Below are 20,151 nucleotides of genomic sequence, written 5' to 3'. Positions count from 1 at the left end.
AAAGCTTTGAATGGGATTAAATCTATACCTATATAGGCATATGGTTAAGCAGAAGCCAGGGGGAGCTGGCATATTATCCAACAGGAGTGGGAGGTAGAGAGGAAGAGAGAGACAGAAAGATGGCCCTGCTTCACCATTTGTGAAGTGTCCCCTATACAGGGGTAGTTTGCTTTCCATGTGTAGAAGCTTTTTAATTTCATGGGATCCCATTTATTCACTCTTGTTTTCATTTCCTATGCCCATGGAGGGTTGAGTTGACAAATAACATCTTTGATGTAAAGGTTTTGTGACGTCTCACCTACATTTTCTATTTATTTATTTATTTTGCCTCCAGGGTTATCACTGGGGCTCAGTGCCTGCACTATGAATTCACTGCTCCTGGAGGCCATTTTTCCCATTTTGTTGCCCTTGTTGTTTATTGTTGTTGTTATTGCTAGATAGGACAGAGAGAAATTGAGAGAGGAGGGGAAGACAAGAGAGGAGAGAAAAAGACACCTGCAGAACTGCTTCACTGCCTGTGAAGCGAACCCCCACCCCCTGCAGGTAGTGAGCCGATGACTTGAACTGGTATCCTTCTGATGATCCTTGCACTTTGCACCATGTGCCCTTAACTCACCTGGCCCCCTCACCCACATTTTCTATAAATTTTAGAGTTTCTATCTTTAGTCCATTTTGATTTGACCTTGGTGTATGGTGTTAGGTGGTGGTCTAGTTTTACTTTTCTACATGTGGCTGTCCAGTTTTCCCAGCACCATTTGTTGAAGACCTTCTTTACCCCATTGAATGATCTTGGCCTCTTTGTCGTATATCAGGTGGTTGTATCTGTGTGGGCTCATTTCTGGGCTTTCAGTTCTGCTCCATTGATCCAAGCATCTATTTTCATTCTAGTACCATGCTGTTTTGATTACTTTTTTTTGTTTTTTGAGATTAAGTCCATCTGTACTTAGATATCTACTTCCTATGGGTATAAGCCTCACTATAAAGTAAACAAATGCTGAGGACAGAATACATGATGCAGGTGAAGCAAAGTTTTATTCCTAAAAAACTTTTTTTTCTTTTCCAGAGCACTGCTCAGCTCTTATTTACTGAACCTGGGACTTTGGAGCCTCAGATGTGAGTCTCTTGGCATAACCATTATGCTATCTACCCCCATTTTGATTACTATCGCTTTGTAGTGTAAACTGAAGTTGGGGAGTGTGATATGCTCATATTTTTCCTCTTATCTCAGAAGTGCTTTGGCAATTTGCAGCATTTTGTGGTTCCACACAAGTTTTTGGACAAGTTGTTCAATCTTCTTGAAAAATGACATTGGAATTTTGATTTGAATAGGGATTGCACTGAAATTGTAGATTGCTTTTGATAGAATGGTCATTTTAACAATGTTTATTCTTCCAGTCCAGGAACTAGGAATGTTTTTCGTCTTGTGTTCTTCTCTATTTCTTTTAGCAGTGTTTTGTAGTTTTCACTGTAAAGGTCTTTCACCTCCTACATGAGATTCACCCCAAGGTATTTTATCTTTTTGGGCTCGATTGTAAGTGGGATTGAGTTTTTTATTTCCCTTTCCTCAGACTCCTTGTTTGTATACAGAAATGCCACCCATCTGTGTGTGCTGATTTTGTACCCTGCTAGTCTTCTGAATTTATTGTTTCCAGTAGTTTTTTGGTGGGATCTCTGGGCTTGTAATTCAATGTTAAATAGAAGCAAGATAATCAAGTATCCTCATTTCCAGTATTTAACTTCTGATTTCTTTTTTATTGTCATTTTGTCATCAGCAGAGCTTTACTGCTCTGGACAGACTTTTCCCCAGATATGTAGAGAGAGAGATGCAGGGAAAGTAGGGGTAGATAGCATAATGGTTATGCAAAGAGACTCTCATGCCTGAGGCTCCAAAGTCCTAGGTTCAGTCCTCCTCACCACCATATACCAGAGCTGAGCAGTGCTCTGGTAAAAAAGAAAAATGAAAAAATAAAAGAAAAGACAGAGGGAGTGGGAGGTGGTGCACTGGGTTAAGTGCACATAGCCCGAAGCCCAAGGACCCACACAAGAATCCCGGTTTGAGTCCCCAGGTCTCCACTTGCAGGGGGGTTGCTTCACTGACCTGTGGAGGAAGTCTGCAGGTATCTATCTTTCTCTCTCCCTGTCTCTCAATCCTATCCAAAAAAAAAAAAAAAAATTGAAAAGATGGCCACAAGAGCAGTCGATTCATAGTGCAGGCACAGAGCTCCAGAGATAACCCTGGAGGCAAAACAGACAGAGAGGAAAATCCTAAAGCTCCCTCCAGTGCAGCAAGGGCCAGGCTTACACCTGGGCAGCACACATGGCAGGGCAGGCAAACTATGAAAATAAGCAATTTTATAGACCCTCTCCCCAAATTATCACTAGATTAGCTAGCAATAACACCAGTACATTTTTTGTTTGTTGGGATGTGTGTGTGTGTGGGGGGGCATTTACACCAAGACATAGCACCTACAGGATTCCACCACTCCCAGTCAACCTTTTCTTTTAAAATTTACAATCTAGACAGAGAGGGTGGGCGAGGGAGGGAGAGAAGGACAGGTGGCACAGCACCAGTGCACAGACCCATGTGGTGCTGGGTAATCAAGCCCAAGTCCTTGAGTATCTTAAGCTGTGCACTCTACTGGGTGAGTTATCTCCTTACTTGAGTAATTGCTATTTAATTGTTATTGTCAGTGGGTGTCCTTCTAATATTTTCCCATTAAACATAAGTTGACTTGAAATTAAAATAAATTCATGCTGAAGAAGTACATCCTTCTATTCTTTTATAAACATTTTTTAATTAAAATAGACATCAGAGGAGTTTTTAACAAATTCTTTCCAAAGTCTTAATTAACTTTTCTTAGAGCTAAATATTTATAGACTCAATGTCTTAGTATTGAGTCATCTTCGCATTTCTGAAACAAGCCTCATTTTTTCTTATTAGCCTTTAGGGATATTGTAGGATTCTCATTCTTCTGTTTTATTTGGTATTATTTTCACCACTATTTACAAGAGAAATTAACAAGTTGCTTTTTTTCCTAGTGTATTTGTCATATTTAGTGTCAAAATACTGTTTCATATAAGGGAAACTTTCTGTCTCATCATCTCTGGGGTGTCACTGCTCTAGGTCAACAACTTCAGACAGAACAAAGCAGAGAAACAGAAGAGAGGAGAGACAGACGGGCAGACAGACAAGTACACCGACACCTATACACATGCACACACGCACACACACACACACACCATAGTACTGTGGGATTATGTGAAAACATGGTAGAGCATAGGGGAACTCCCCTATCCTTGAGATGAAAGTCTGAAAAGACACCCCACCTGTCAGTCTCTCCCTTTCGAGGATAGAGCTTGGAGGGAAATGCTTTTCTGACTCAGTTTCCCCTTGTCAATTTCCCGGGCTTCACAGAGGCCTGCAACCTCTCACACTTAACTCATTCCCCTGCTGCAGACCAAATGCTTGCCTGCTTGCAAGCAAGCATTCACTATGTTCACTATAAGTTCACCATCTTTTGATCACATACAAAGTATACTTCATCACACTGCCTTGCCAGTAACTTAACAATGAGACCACCACACCTCACTTCCCAGATTCTTTGATCACCATGATTTACATCAAACTCTGCCCTTCGCTGCTTTATCTCACTCTACTGGTTTAACCACCATGTTTTTCTTAATACCATTAGATAATTAACATCTCTTGCTTCATGGAAATTAATTGCCTTGACCTTTTGGTATCTCATCAATTCTCGTCATTCCTAGCCCTCCCCACCATAGGGGTACTGACCTTTTGAAAACCTATGATTACTGACATATGTGAAAAATGTTCTTTGTTTCACTTTGCTATATAAGCTTTTCCCTTTCTCTGAATAAATTGGAAGTTCATACTTGAATTTCTCCTGCATCACATGATCCCTAGAATCAGTGACGGGAAAGCCAGTGGCTTACCTCTGTTGCGAGGCCACCCACATGAGCACCAGCATAGCACTGAAGTTTCTTCAATGTGTCAGGGGTCAAACTGGCATCTAGGTCGCACATGGGGCAAAGCCGTGTACTATCCAAGTGAGTTGTTTTGCTGGCCCAGGAGAATGCTTTTTTCTACACACTGGGAAAACCCAGGTTGTTGTGGAATTCTCTGTTCCTTAAAGGTGCAACATAACCACCAATGAAAACATCTGAGTCCTGTGTATCTTTTGCAGTATAGCTCTTTATGCTTTCTTTCATGGCAACACATTTGTTTAAACTTTCTGTTTCTTTGGGAACAATTTTGGCAAATGGCAGTTCCTTGAAACAAGAAGTCTGTCTTATCTAGAATTTCCAGGTTACTGTATCAAATACATTTTTGCTTTTTCTTAATAATTAGCAAAGCATTTAACAACTCTTTTTTAAAAACATTTTATTTATTGATTATAGACAGAGAGAAATTGAGAGGGGAGAGGAGATAAATATGAAGAAGGACACCTACAACCTTGCTTTAGCACTCATGAAGTTTTCCCTCTGTAAGTGGGGACTGGGAGTTATGAACCCGGGTTTTTGTGCACAGTAACAGGTGCACTCAACCAGCTACACCAACACCTGGCCCCACAACCAACTCTTAAGACTACGTAAGCCTTTTATTTTTTCTACTTTGATCAGATAATTTTGACATCTACTGCTGTTTAACATTTTGTTTATCTTTTTTTTTTGTTCCCAGGGTCATTGCTGGGGCTAGGTACCTGCACTATGAATCCACTGCTCCTGGAGGCCATTTTTCCCATTTTGTTGCCCTTGTTGTTGTTGTTGTTGTTGCTACTGCTGTTGTTGTTGGAAAGGACAGAGAGAATTCGAGAGAAGGGGAAGACAAAGAGGGGGAAAGAAAGATAAATACCTGCAGACAGGCTGCACTGCTTGTGAAGTGATCCCCCTTTCAAGTGGGGAGCCAGGGGCTCAAACCAGGATCCTAATGCTCATCCTTGCACTTTGCGCCATGTGTACTTAACCCACTGCGCTACTGCCCACCCCCCTATATTTTGTTTATCTTTGAGTTCAACTGGATGCTTAGTTCACTTGCTTTCATTCTCCCTTATTAGTTAATATTGTGAAATGTTTCCAGATGCTCTGCAACTCATCCACCTGTGGATAACTTAGTTTGCAGTCTTCAGAGTCTAAGTCTTAGACATGTTAGTGTTAGTGTGACCTGAAGTATGTGCAAACTTAATAACCACAAACATGTAAGCAATTCCTAAGAGCCAATAACAAGGCTGGACAAACAAAAGACCTGGAATAACTTGAATCTGCTATCAGATGAATGGCTGGGCCCTAGACTCTCATGTTAACACAGATGCTATTATGCACAATGAACCAGGTTCAAGCTCCTGGCCCCCATCTCCGGGGAGTGGGGGTGGGTGTCACTTCACAAGTGGTGAAGCCTTTGTTTGTTCCATTTCAGACCAAGCTCCATCCTTCATACCTAACCACTGACTATAATCCCTTGCCCTAGCCTTTCTGCTTTAGTTAAATATCCATGGTTCTTTCAGTTCAATGTTGCCCCTGGTGAGTATAGCATGCCCATTCCTCTCCACCAACCGATCTGAATACACAAGTTTTGCTTGCTCAGTCTTCCTTGAAAAATCTATCTTTCTGGTAGCCAGGCGGTAGCACAGAGGGTTAAGCACACATGGCACACAGCACAAGGACTGGAGTAAGGATCCTGGTTTGAGCCCTGGGCTCCCCACCAGCAGGGGGTCACTTCACAAGTGGCACTACACAGGTCTGTAGGTGTCTATCTTTCTCTCCTCCTCTCTATCTTCCCCTCCTCTCTCAACTTCTCTGGCCTATCCAACAACAACAAAAGCAATGACAACAATAATAATAACTACAACTACAAGCATAACAACAAGGTCAAAAAAATGGGAAAAATGGCCTCCAGGAACACTGAATTTGTAGTGCAGGCACTAAGCCCCTGAGACAACCCTGGGGTCAGAAAAAAAATCCTTTATCTTGAAATAAGGACAGGGAAGATAGCATAGTGATTATACAAAGAGTCTCTCATGCTGGAGGCTCCAAAGTCCCTCACACCACCATAAACCAGAGCTGAGTGGTGCCCTGGTAAAAATAAATAAATAAATAATAGGATATATAAATAATTAAAGTGAGAAAGAAAGAACTAATAAGAGACAAGAGATCCAATGGGCAGGGCTTCACTACTTACTATTCATCTTTAGAAGAAAAAGTTGGTGTAAACCATCCTGAGTTTCTTAAGGCTAGGGTCGTTATTATTCATTGTTCTAGCTTCAGATACTTTGAGTCACCCCACAATCATGCATGCTATTGCGGCACACTATAACCCACGGGCCAGGAGCGAGCTCACTCACTAGAGGGTGCACCTGATCATCAGCAAGGTCTGTAAGCCCACTGCCACAGAGACACCCCATGGATAGCACTTGGAGCACTCCATGGATGGTGAAGCAGTGCTGTAGTGTCTCTCCTTTCTCTGCTTATCTCTGCCCGCCTTCCTTCTTGTTTTCTATAATAAAGAGTCGAAAAATGGCAAGAGGAGATTACTCAGTAGTGGCTTCATGTATGCCTGAGGCCCCAGAATCACAATAATAATAATAATAATAATAATAATAATACCAGGAGGTAGCCCACACAACACAGCACTGTGCCTTTGCATACACAAAGCCCTGGGTTTAAGCCCCAACACATGGGAGCACCACGGCACCATGAGAAGCTTCCATGGATGATGGGGTGGTGCTGTGATATTTCGTCCTCTTTCTCTCTCTCTCAAATAAAAGTAATGAAAACGTGGCTAAGAGCACTGATATCACACATGCATCAGTGTGTAATTTAATAAATAAGTAAATATAAAAATAACAAAAAAATAAGCATTTAAACTAGCATATTCCAGGGGCTGGGTGGTGACAAAACTGGTTCAGCTCACATATTACTAAGCACAAGGACCCAGGTTCAAACCCCCTGGTCCCCACCTGCAGGCGGGGGTGGGGGGAAGCTTCATAAGTGGTAAAGCAGTGATGTATGTGTGTCTCCCTCTCCCCCTTCTCTCTCAATTTTTGTCTCTATCCAATAAATAAATAGTTTTAAAAATATGAGCCTTGGGAGTCACACAGGGTTAAGCGCACATGGCGCAAAGCGCAAGGACCGGCTTAAGGATCCCAGTCCGAGCATCTGGCTCCTCACCTGCAGGGGAGTCACTTCACAGGTGGTGGAGCAGGTCTGCAGGTGTCTCTCTTTCTCTCCCCCTCTGTCTTCCCCTCCTCTCTCCTTTTCTCTATGCCCTATCTAACAATGATGACATCAACATCAACAACAATAACTACAACAACAATAGAAAACAAGGGCAACAAAAAGGGAAAATAAATATAAATAAGTATTTAAAAAATTTAAATATATGACCCACTTAGTAAAGAAAGTTGTTTGCACTGCTTTTATTTTTCTAGAACTTGAGACGTCATCTTTTTGATTAGGAATATAAATGATGGGGTCCAGGCAATGGCACACCTGGTTAGGCACACATATCACAGTGCACAAGAACCCAGATTCAAGCCCCCGGTTCCTACCTGCAGTGGGGAAGCTTCATGAGAAGCAGGGCTGCAGGTGTCTCTCTGTTTCTCTCCCTATCTCCCTTTCACCTTTCAATTTCTTTCTGTTTCTAACCAATAATAAATAAATGAAACAAATAATATGTACACATATATATTTAATTTTTTAATAAAGGAATATAAATTATGTCTCTGTTTCCAGGAGACAGGAAGGGTCTCACATGAGCAAAGAGTGACTCACATGACAAAAACCAGATGTTTGCCCTATCTCCAGACAGATTTATCCAATAAAAATGGTAGTTTTTGCTGATTACCCTAAATCTGGATGCTCTTCATTCCTTAAGGTAACAGTAACAGTTTCTCTTCAAGTCCCCAGTGCCTTAATTAACTCTAGACCTGATTGCCAAGGCAACACACCTAATGGAAAGAGGCTGTCTGAACATTTGGGGGAGACCTAACTTCCAAAAACAGTGAGCTCTACCTTACTGATTATCTCTATCCCTGTTTGTCTAGTGTGTGTATATACATTGCTTTTTAATTTGGGAGAGAGACCAGCACAGCACACTACCATCTTGTCACACCCAGGACCTCACATGCAGAAGGCATGTGCTTTGCTGCTGAGCCAACTCCTCAATGTGACCTCTGTGATTTTGCTGAAGGGATCCGGTATCTACAACAGCATTTAAGACTACTGCCCGGTGGCCGGGTGGTAGTACAGGGGTTAAGTGCACATGGCACGAAGCTGCAAGGACCGCATAAGGATCCCAGTTCAAGCCCCTGGCTCCCCACCTACAGGGGGTTGCTTAACAGGCGGTGAAGCAGGTCTGCACATGTCTATCCTTCTATCCCCTTCTCTGGCTTCTCTTCCCCTCTCCATTTCTCTCTGCCCTATCTAGCAATAATGACAACAAAAACAACAACAAAGACAACTAAAATGCAAAAATATGGCCTCCAGGAGCAGTGGATTCATAGTGCAGGGACCAAGTCCCAGCAATAACCCTGGAGGCAAAAAAAAAAAAACTGCTTTGTATTGGAATATGAATAGATACACTGACCAGTGGAATGGAATTGAGAGCCCAGATGTAAGCACCCACACCTATGGACATCTAAGCTTTCACAAAGGTGTCCAGACTATTAAATGGGGAAAGCAAAGTCTCTTCAACAAATGGTGTTGGAAACAATGGGTTGAAACATGCAGAAGAATGAAACTGAATCACTGTATTTCACCAAATACAAAAGTAAATTCCAAGTGGATCAAGGACTTGGATGTTAGACCACAAACTATCAGATACTTAGAGGAAAATATTGGCAGAACCCTTTTCTGCATAAATTTTAAAGTCATCTTCAGTGAAATGAATCCAATTACAAAGAAGACTAAGGCAAGTATAAACCTATGGGACTACATCAAATTAAAAAGCTTCTGCACAGCAAAAGAAACCACTACCCAAACCAAGAGACCCCTCACAGAAAGGGAAAAGATCTTTACATGCCATACATCAGACAAAAAGCTAATAACCAGAATATATAAAGAGCTTTCCAAATTCAACCACAAGAAAACAAATAACCCCATCCAAAAATGGGAAGAGGACTTGGACAGAATATTCACCACAGAAGAGATCCAAAAGGCTGAGAAATACATGAAAAAATGCTCCAAGTCTTTGACTGCAAGAGAAATGCAAGTAAAGACAACAATGAGATACCACTTCACTCCTATGAGAATGTCATACATCAGAAAAGGTAACAGCAGCAAATGCTGGAGAGGTTGTGGAGTCAAAGGAACCTTTCTGTACTGCTGGTGGGAATGTCAATTGGTCCAACCTCTGTGGAGAACAGTCTGGAGAACTCTCACAAGGCTAGAAATGGACCTGCCCTATGATCCTACAATTCCTCTCCTGGGGATAGATCCTAAGGAACCCAACACACCCATTCAAACAGATACATATGATCTTGGCAGCACAATTTGTAATAGCCAAAACCTGGAAGCAACCCAGGTGTCCAACAATAGATGAGTGGCTGTGCAAGTTATGATATATATATATATATATATATATATATATATATATATATACACACACAATGGAATACTAATCAGCTATTAAAAATGGTGAGTTCACTGCTTTCAGCCAATCTTGGATGGACCTTGAGAAATTCATATTAAGTGAAATAAGTCAGAAACAGAAGGATGAATATGGGATGATCCCATTCTTGGGCAGACATTGAAAAACAAGATCAGAAGAGAAAACACAAGTAAAACCTGAACTGGAATTGGCATGTTGCACCAAAGTAAAAGACTCTGGGGTGGGTGGGTGGGGGAGAGTACAGGTCCAAAAAGGATGACAGAGGACCTCTTTCAAATTTTTACTAGAGAGGACCAAAAGAAGTTTTGAGGATGGGAGGATAGAGATGGAGAGTAAGACAGATACCTGCAGACCTGTTTCACTGCTCGCAAAGCATACCCCCTGCAGGTGGGGAGCAGGGACTTGAACCCAGGTCCTTGTGCTTGGTAATATGTACATTTAACTGGGTGCACCACCGCCCAGCCCTTCATGGACCTTCTTATTATTTTTTTTTATTTATGAAAAGAAACATTGACAAAACCATAGGATAAGAGAGGTACAGCTTCACACAGTTCCCACCACCAGACCTCCATATACCAACCCCTCCCCTGACAGCTTTCCTACTCTTTAACCTTCTGGGAGTATGGACCCAAGATCATTGTGGGATACAGAAGGTTGAAGGTCTGGCTTCTGTAATTGCTTCCACACTGAACATGGGCATTGACAGGTTGATCCATACTCCCAGCCTGTCTCTCTTTCCCTAGTGGGGAAGGGCTCTGGGGAAGCAGAACTCCAAGGTACATTGGTGGGGCAGTCTGTCCAGGGAAGTCTGGTCAGCATCATGCTAGCATCTGGAACCTGGTGGCTGAAAAGAGAGTTAACATACAAAGCCAAGCAAACTCTTGGACAATTATGGACCTAAAGGCTGGAATAGTGCAGGTGAAGCATTGGGGGTTCCTCCATTTTGTAAATAGCTAGTTGGCATATTTTAGTTATATTTCAAAGGGCCTGTAGCTATACTAGTGTTGTTATTTTTTTTCCTTGAGCTTGAAATCTGATATGCTGGTGAATCCTAATTATTGTCTGGGGAGATGATGTTATGGCTGGGAAAAGGACCAGAAAGTTGGATCAGGAAAGAGAGTAGCTCCCTAATATGGGAAAGGGTTATAAATATTACTGTAAACCCCATCAACTTGATGTGATCTGGCTTAGGAGCCTGTGTGACCTCTACATCCCTCTAGATCTGAGCACACATTCTGTGGTCATGAGTAGGAACATTCCATGCTGCCCCAGTATTGACCCATCTTCCTCAGGTGTAGCATAGAGTATGTTGTCCATCTTCCCTTCAGTGGATGGAACATTCTCTACCATCATTGATCCAGGTTGAGGGCAAGGTCCATATTTCATGTCCTTTGACTATGTTTGCATATAGCTATGCCACCAGTTGCTTTTGTTCTCCCTGGACTAAGCTTTTAAGAGAGTCAACATATCAAAGACTCAGCCTATATATTAAAAAGACTCGGGGTCGGGCAGTGGCGCAGTGGATTAAGCACATGTGGCACAAAGTGCAGGGACTGGCGTAAGGATCCTGGTTTGAGCCCCCGGCTCCCCACCTGCAGGGGAGTCGCTTCACAGGCGGTGAAGCAGGTCTGTAGGTGTCTATCTTTCTCTCCCCCTGTCTTCCCCTCCTCTCTCCATTTCTCTCTGTCCTATCCAACAACGAACAACATCAACAATGGCAATAATAATAACCACAATGAGGCTACAACAACAAGGGCAACAAAAAGAGGGAAAAATGGCCTCCAGGAGCAGTGGATTCATGGTGCAGGCACCAAGCCCAGCAATAATCCTGGAGGGGAAAAAAAAAAGATTCAGTCTGTGCTTTTAAAAGTTTGAGATATTCAATTAATTTTCCCCTCTGATATTAATTAAATAGTTATTTATTTGACTGCAAATTGATAGGAGTGTACATAAACACCATTCCCACCACCAAAAGACTGTATCCCACCCCCTTTTCCCTCACCTCCCCCCAATGAAGTTGAACATTCACCCTCACCTTCCACCCAGGGTTTTTTCTTTGGTGCCCTACTCCAAATTCAGTCAACTCCTACTTTGAATTTCCCTGTTCTTCTTTCTCAACTTCTGTTTATGAGTGGGATCATCCCATACTCATCTTTATCTTTCTGAGTTAGCTCACTGAACATAATTTCTTCTAGCTCCATCCACGATGGGTCAGAGAAGGTGGGTTCATTGTTCTTAATAGCTGTGTAGTATTCCATTGTCTATATATACCACTTTCTCAGCCACTCATCTGTTGTTGGGCACCTGGGTTGCTTCCAGGTTCTATTATGAATTGTGCTGCTACAAACATAGGTGTGCACATATCTTTTTGTTTGGGTGTTACGGAGTCCTTTGCGTATATCCCCAGGAGAGGAATTACTGGGTCATATGGAAGGTCCATGTCTAGCCTTGTGAGAGTTCTTCAGACTGCTCTCCAGAGAGGCTATATAAATTTACATTCCCACCAGCAGTGCAGAAGGGTTCCTCTGTCCCCACAGCCTCTCCAGCGTTTGTTGCTGGTGTCCTTTTTGATGTATGTCATTCTCACAGGAGTGAGGTGGTATATCAGTGTTGTCTGTATTTGCATTTCTCTGACAATCAGTGACCTGCAGCAATTTTCATATGTTTGTTAGCCTTTTGGATCTCCTCTGTAGTGAATGTTTTGCTCATATCTTCTGCCCGTTTTTGAATGGAGTCATTCGCTTTTTTGTTGCTAAGTTTCTGAGCTCTTTGTGTATTTTGGTGATTAGTCTCTTTTCTGATGTATGTATGGCTGTGAAGAACTTCTCCCATTCTGTGAGGGATCTCCTTGTTTGTGTGATAGTTTCTTTGGCTGCACAGAAGCTTTTCAATTTGATGTAGTCCCATTGGTTTGTTTTTGCTTTAGTCTTCCTTGTAGTTGGGTTTGTTTCATCAAAGATGTCCTTGAGGTTTTGGTGGGAAAGTGTTCCACCAATGTTTTCCTCTAAGTATTTGATAGTTTCTGGTCTAACATCCAGGTCCTTGATCCATTTGGAGTTGATTTTTGTTTCTGTTGAGATAAGGTGGTTCAGTTTCATTCTTCTGCATATTTCGACCCAGTTTTCCCAGCACCATTTATTGAAGAGAGCCTCCTTCCTCCATTTAATACTTTGGGCCCCCTTATAAAATATTAGATGTTCATAGGTGTGGGAATTTAGTTCTGGGATTTCAATTCTGTTCCACTGGTCTGTGTGCCTATTTTTGTTCCAGTACCAGGCTGTTTTGATGATGATGGCCTTATAATATAGTTTGAGATCTGGTAGTGTGATGCCTCCATTTCTGTTTCTTTTCCTCAAGATGGTTTTGGCAATTCTAGGTGTTTTCTGGTTCCAGATAAATAACTGTAGGTTTTGTTCTATTCTCTTAAGGAAGCTTGGTGGAACTTTGATGGGTATTGCATTAAATTTGTATATGGCTCTCGGGAGAATATTCATTTTGATGATATTTATTCTTCCAATCCATGAGCATGGAATGTCTTTCCATTTCTTGGTATCAGTTTTATTTCCTCATAGCTTTCAGTATACAAGTCTTTCACTTCTTTGGTCAGCTTTATTCCTAGGTATTTTATTGATTTTGCTGCAACAGTGAATGGGACTGATTTCTGGATGTTTTCTTCAGATTTAGTGTATGCATGGAGAAATGCCACTGATTTTTGTACATTGATTTTGTAGCCTGACACCTTGCTATATTGCCTAATAACTTCCAGTAGTTTTCTGCTGGATTCTTTAGGTTTTTCTATGTATACTATCATATCATCTGCAAAATAGTGAGAGCTTGACTTCTTCCCTTCCAATATGTATTCCTTTGATTTCATTCTCTTGCCTGATTGATATGGCAAGAATTTCCAATACTATGTTGAAGAGTAATGGTGATAGTGGACAGCCCTGTCTAGTCGCCAATCTAAGGGGGAATGCTTTCAGCTTCTGTCCATTGAGTATGATGTTGGCTGTAGGTTTGCTATATATGGACTCCACTATCTTGAGGAATTTCCCATCTATTCCCATTTTTTGTAGTGCTTTGAGCATGAATAGGTGTTGGATTTTGTTAAAGGCTTTCTCTGCATCTATTGAGATAATCATGTGGTGTTTGGTTTTGCTTTTATTGATGTGGTGAATAACATTGATTGATATATGTATGTTAAACCAGCCTTGCATTCCTGGGATAAATCCCACTTGGTCGTGAAGAACAATCTTTTTGATATACTGCTGTATCTGGTTGGCCAGGATCTTGTTTAATATTTTGGCATCTATGTTCATCAGAGATATTGGTCTATAGTTTTCCTGTTTTGTTATATCCCTATCTGCTTTTGGTATCAGGGTGATGTTGGCTTCATAGAAGGTGGAAGGGAGTATTCCTGTTTCTTCAATCTTGTGGATGAGCTTTAGAAGTATAGGTATTAACTGTTTCCTGAATGTTTAGTAGAATTCGTTTGTGAAACCATCTGGTCCAGGACTTTTGTTGTTTGGGAGATTCTTAATAACTATTTTGATTTCTTTTGTCTGTGATTGGTGTATTTTGGTTTTGTAGTTCCTCTTGGTTCAGTTTTGGAAGGGCTTATGTTTCTAGGAATTCTTCCATTTCTTCCGGATTCTCTAGCTTGGTGACATATAGTTCTTCATAGAAGTTTTGCATGATTTTCTGGATTTCTGTGGTGTCAGCTGTGATATCTCCTCTATCATTTATAATTCTATTAATTTGAGTCTTCTCCCTTTTTTTTTAGTGAGTCTGGCTAGGGGTTTGTCAATCTTGTTTAATTTTTCAAAGAACCAACATTTGGCTTTATTGATCTTTTGTATGGTTCTCTTATTTTCGATGTTGTTAATTTCTGCTCTAATTTTAGTGATTTCTGTCCTTCTGGTTGCTTTAGGGTTCCTTTGTTCCTCTTCCTCCAAGTCCTTAAGGTGTGCAGTAAGGTTGTTTATTTGGTTTTTTTCTTGTTTTCTTAATATGTGACTCTATGGCTATAAGTTTACCACTCAATACTGCTTTAGCTGTGTCCCAAATATTTTGATAGCTTGTGTCTTCATTTTCGTTTGTTTCCAGGAACATTTGAATTTCTTGCTTAAGTGTCTCTCTGACCCAGTGGCTCTTAAGCAGTATGTTGTTTAGTTTCCAAATTCTGTGTCTTTTAGTAATTTTCTGTTTGTTGTTAAATGTTAGCTTTACTCCACTGTGGTCTGAGAAGGTACTTGGGATGATTTCAATGCTCTTGAATTTGTTGATGCTGTCTTTGTGGCCTAACATGTGGTCTATTCTTGAGTATGTGTTGTGTGGATTTGAAAAGAATATGTATTCGAGTTTTTTGGGGGGTGAAGAACTCTGAAAATGTCCAGGAGTTCTAGTCTGTCCATCTCTTCATTTAATTCTCTTGTTTCTTTATTGATTCTCTGCTTCGTTAATCTGTCTAAGTGTGAGAGTGGGGTATTAAAGTCTCCCACTATTATTGTATTACTATTGATGTATTTTTGTAGTTCTTTCAGTAGGTGTTTGATGTATTTAGATGGTCCCTCATTGGGTGCATATATGTTAATAATTGTTAAATCTACTTGGTTGATTGATCCTCTAATCATTATGTAATGGCCTTGCCTATCTTTTATTACTTTATTTAATTTAAAGTCTATTGTGTCAGAGATGAGAATGGCTGTTCCTGCCCTTTTTTGTGGTCCATTAGCTTGTATAATAGTTTTCCATCCTTTCACTTTAAGTCTGTGTTTGTCTTGTTGGGTCAGGTAGGATTCTTGCAAGCAGCATATGGTTGGGTTGTGTTTTTTGATCCATCCTCCCACTCTGTGCCTTTTGATGGGTGAATTTAAGTCATTGACATTTACTGATATTATGGATTTAATGTATTGTAGTGCCATTATTCAACAATTTTTTATTTGCTCTGATATATGCTAAGTAGTATGGTGATGTTCTTGTTTACAAGAGGTCTTCTAGAACCTCTTTCAGGGCAGGTTTGGTGATGGTTGCCTCCTTTAACTGTTGTTTGTCTGAGAAGGTTTTGATGACTCCATCTAATTTGAATGAAAGTCTAGCAGGATATATTATCCTTGGTTAAAACCCTTTTTCATTCAGTGCTCGATAGATATCTTGCCATTCTCTTCTGGATTTTAGAGTTTGAGTGGAGAAGTCTACTGATAATCTTATGGGTTTTCCCCTGTATGTGACTTTTTGTTTTTCTCTTGCAGCCTGTAGGATCTTTTCTTTCTCCTTACTTCTTTTCATTGTAACTATGATGTGTCTTGAGGTCTGGGTTGATTCTGTTTGGGACTCTTTAGGCCTCTTTAATCTTAATGTCCTTTCTGTTGTTTAGGTCTGGGAAGTTTTCTTTTATTATTTCCTCTAGAATGTTTACTTCCCCTTCCTCTGGGTCTGGTTTTGGGGTTGGGGGAGGGGTGCGCTTCAGGAAATATCAGAAGATTTCATTTCTTTTTCCTCCGTTTTCTAACCCAAGATTGAGGTATAGTCACCTCCTTGGTGTCACACTTAGGACCCCTTTTTCACCATCCTGCTGACAGTGTAATATCCTACCTATCCCACTGCTGTTGTCTGAGGTCATAGCAGCATCTGCCTCCAAGTCGTCATCTTGGCTCCGCCCCCTCCATGAACATTTTTTTTTTTTGACAGAGAGTGTAATGCAGGGCTAGCTTCGCAGACAGGAGAGAGAGATGACCAGGGATTCATGGCTGAGTGGGAGGCAGTTCAGTCTTTATTTATTCATGTGGAACGCAGCACAATCTAAGCTATCTCTAATCACAATCCTGTCCTTATATATCCTGAGGCGGAAGTGTCAGGTCCGAAGAGGATGTATGTAAGATAGGGGGTGGGGAGAAGGAAAACGCATGCAAAACAGTGAGGATTAAACCAATGCCCTGGAGGCAGGGCGGTGCTTAGTTAACAGTGGTTATGTAAATAGAATACAGTGTTAAGCAGGGGGGATTAAACCAATGAAACATAAGGGGTCTTAGAAGCAGACCAACATGTAAGAGAAGACAGACACCACAATACTGTTCTACCAGCTGTAAAGCCTCCCCTGTGCAGATGCTCCTTCCTTGGTTATGAAGTGTGTGCCCTCCCAGGTGAACTATCTCCCACCCATTTCACTTACTCACAGGAGAAAGTGTGAGCTAGCAGAGCAGCCAAGGGCATGCACAGGTGGGCTTGGAACCCAGGACACTGGCAGGCTGGTTGCAACCCCACCCTGCACCTGTTACAGGAGATTAGCAGCAGGCCAGGAGAAATCAGTGATTGGTAAAGTCTAGGAGGTTCCCAGACCCATCCTGCAAAGGGCACAATTGCCACCAATTTCAAGCGGGCTAGTGGGGAGGCCTCAAAGCATGCAGGAAGGACACAGAGAGCAGAAGGTGAGGTGGCGGGACTTGTGGCCAGGCATGTCCTGCCAAGAGAGCTGACTCACAGGACTGTCACCAGGGGCCAGGGGTCACAGGTCGCCCAAAGTACTGTCTTCTGGAGTCACAGGGTCACCTGTAGGAGTTTCCTCAGGCATCAGTCACCAGAGTGTCCTCTCGGGTCAGAGGTCACAGGTCACGCAGCTACCTACAGAGATGTCCCCAGGGCTCAGAAGTCGCTGTATCCTCACAGTTGGAGAGGTGCCAGGCGTGTGGAGGTGACCGTGGGGGCAGGCCCCTCCTGACAGGGCCCAATGGCCACTCCAGCTCTGGTGGCTGCTGCAGAACAAGTGGACAAGTGCCCGTGTGGCTCTCAGTCTCCGCAGTGTCCATTCTGCATGCGCTCCTCGACTTCTGGACTCATGGAAAGTTTTCGCTTCTATTTTACGGCAGCTGCTGAGCTTGCAAGCAGAGACTCTGGCATTTCAGGACTCCGAAGGAAAGTAAGCAAGTGGTGCACGCATGCGTAGACATGACGGGGGGAGGGGCGGAACGGGGAGAGTCTGCGCATGCGCTCTGAGGCTAGGGTAGCGGGCAAAGGTTGAGGAGAGGAAATGATTGCGCATTCGCAGGTGGTGTCATATCTGCTCTGCTGCTTGGGCTGAGGCGAGGACCCTGTCCGGTGAGCCTCCCACCTGTGTGCTTCCCTGTCAGGTGAGTCTCCCACTTGATCTGCTCTCTGGGGTGAGGTGAGGATTATGTCAGGTGAACCTCACACCTGTGTGCGCCCCAGGGTGAGGTGAAGCCCCTATCAGGTGAGCCTATCATGTGCTCCCTGGGGTGAAGTGGGGCCCCTATTAGGTGAGCCTACCACCTGTGTGCTCCCCGGGGTAAGGTAAGGATCCTGTCAGGTGAGTCTCACACTTGTGTACTCTCTTGGGTGAAGTGGGGACCCTGCAGGTGAGCTTCCCAGTTGATCTGTTCTTCAGGGTGAGGTGAGGACCCAGTCAGGTGAGCCTTACACCTGTATGCTCCCCAGGGTGAGGATACTATCAGGTGAGCCTACAACCTGTGTGCTTTCTTGGGTGAAGTGGGGACCCTGTCAGGTGAGTCTCCCACCTGTTCTCCAGGGTGAGATAAGGCTCAGGTGAGCCTTACACCTGTGTGATCCCCAGGGTGAGGTGAGGACCCTGTCAGCTGAGCCTCCCACCTGCTCCATAACTGACGGAGGGATCCGTGCAGTCTAGCAGGATTTGAAGGTCCCTTTGGACCTGGGAGTGCTAAGCCAGGTTCTATGACTAACATTGATTGCTCTGCATTTGTACCTGGTTTGCTCAGGAAGGTTCCAGAGAAGGCTGTTCTCCTGAGAGTGGACTGGAACCCAGCAGCAGCCAGTGGTAGAGGCACAGGAGATGGCAGAGAGAAGAGAGACATTTGGAGGGCCGGGCGGTAGCTCAGTGGGTTAAGCACACATGGCATGAAGTGCAAGGACCAGCATAAGGATCCCAGTTCGAGCCCCCGGCTCCCCACCTGCAGGGGGCTCACCTCACAGGTGGTGAAGCAGGTCTGCAGGTGTCTATCTTTCTCACCCCCTCTATCTTCCCTCCCCTCTCGATTTCTCTCTGTCCTATCCAATAACAACAACGACAACAAGGGCAACAAAAATGGGGAAAAATGGCCTCCAGGAGCAGTGGATTCGTGATCCAGGCACCAAGCCCTAGCAATAACCCTGGAGGCAAAAAGAGAGAGAGAGAGAGAGAAAGCGAGAGACCTGTGTGTACCAGCCCTGGACCTCCAGGTGTTCATTCATCCACCATGTGTGCCCATTGTCATGTTGGTTTGATGGTTTCATCATTCCCAGGAAGGACCCACACCACTTCAGCCCTCCCTGGAGGTGGGGTGGGACTGGGGGTGCCAGGCAGACCTTTTAGTTGGTCCCTCTGACTACCAGCCCTTGCCTTTGGAGCTTTCCAAAGTCACCTCACTGGAGTCAGCTCTGGTGAGGACAAAACACTCCACTCTTATATTTGGAACCGAGGACAAAAGGCACTCTCATTGCCCTGATCAAATAGAGAATTCCTGGGATTCTGTGCCAGAAGGAGAGGAGCAAATGTGCCTCTCTTACCATAAATACCAGTGTCACTGTCACCTTAGGCCAAAAAAGGCTTTAAAGACAGGAGTCCAGAGCAGGACCTGAGTCATTGGTCTCTTCTCAGGCCCCTCCCTTCTCTGAGACCTGGGTCTCTGTGGTCTGAGATCTGTGTCTCTGATCTAATTTTTTTTCTTTCCCTTTTTTTTGCCCTTGTTGTTTATCGTTGTTGTTATTATTGTTGTTGTTATTGCTGTCTTTATTGTTGCATAGGACAGAGAGAAATGGAGAGAGGAGGGGAAGACAAAGGGGGAGAAAAAGATAGACACCTGCAGACCTGCTTTACCGCTTGTGAAGTGACCCTCTGTAGGTTAGGAGTCAGGGGCTCAAACCATAATCCTTATGCCAGTCCTTGTGCTTGATCTAATCTTTTTTTAAAATTAACTTTATTGGGGCCAGGTGGTGGTGCACCTGGTTAAGCGCTTACATTGCAGTGTGCAAGGACTCAGGTTCAAGTTCCTGGCCCCCACCTGCAGGGGGAAAGCTTCATGAGTGGTGAAGCAGGGTTGCAGGTGTCTCTCTGTCTCTCTCCGTTTCTATCTCCCCTTTCCCCTCTCAATTTCTCTCTATCTCTATCCAATAATAAGTAAATAAAAATATTTAAAAAATAAATAACTAAAAAATTAACTATTTATTTGTTGACTAGAAACAGGCAGAAATCAAGAGGGAAGGAAAAGATAGGAAGAGAGAAGGAGAGACACCTGCAGCCCTGCTTTACCACTCACAAAGCTTTCCCCCTTCAGGTGGGGACCGGGAGCTTGAACCTGGGTCTTTGTGCATTGTAACATGTGTGCTCAACCAGGTGCACCACCATCTGGCCCCTCTGATCTAGTCTCTCCATGCTCTGAGAATAGGTCTCTGCTCTGAGACCAGGGTGTGAGATGCAGAGATGCCCTCCCCTACCCCGCTACCCCTGCCCTGAAATTCCCCAGGAGGGAGCCCCCTGTGGGGGGGGGGCTGGTTCTCCT

Source organism: Erinaceus europaeus, chromosome 7, assembly GCF_950295315.1.
Source record: "Erinaceus europaeus chromosome 7, mEriEur2.1, whole genome shotgun sequence".
Lineage (NCBI taxonomy): Eukaryota > Metazoa > Chordata > Mammalia > Eulipotyphla > Erinaceidae > Erinaceus > Erinaceus europaeus.
This window is presented reverse-complemented; position numbering follows the sequence as displayed.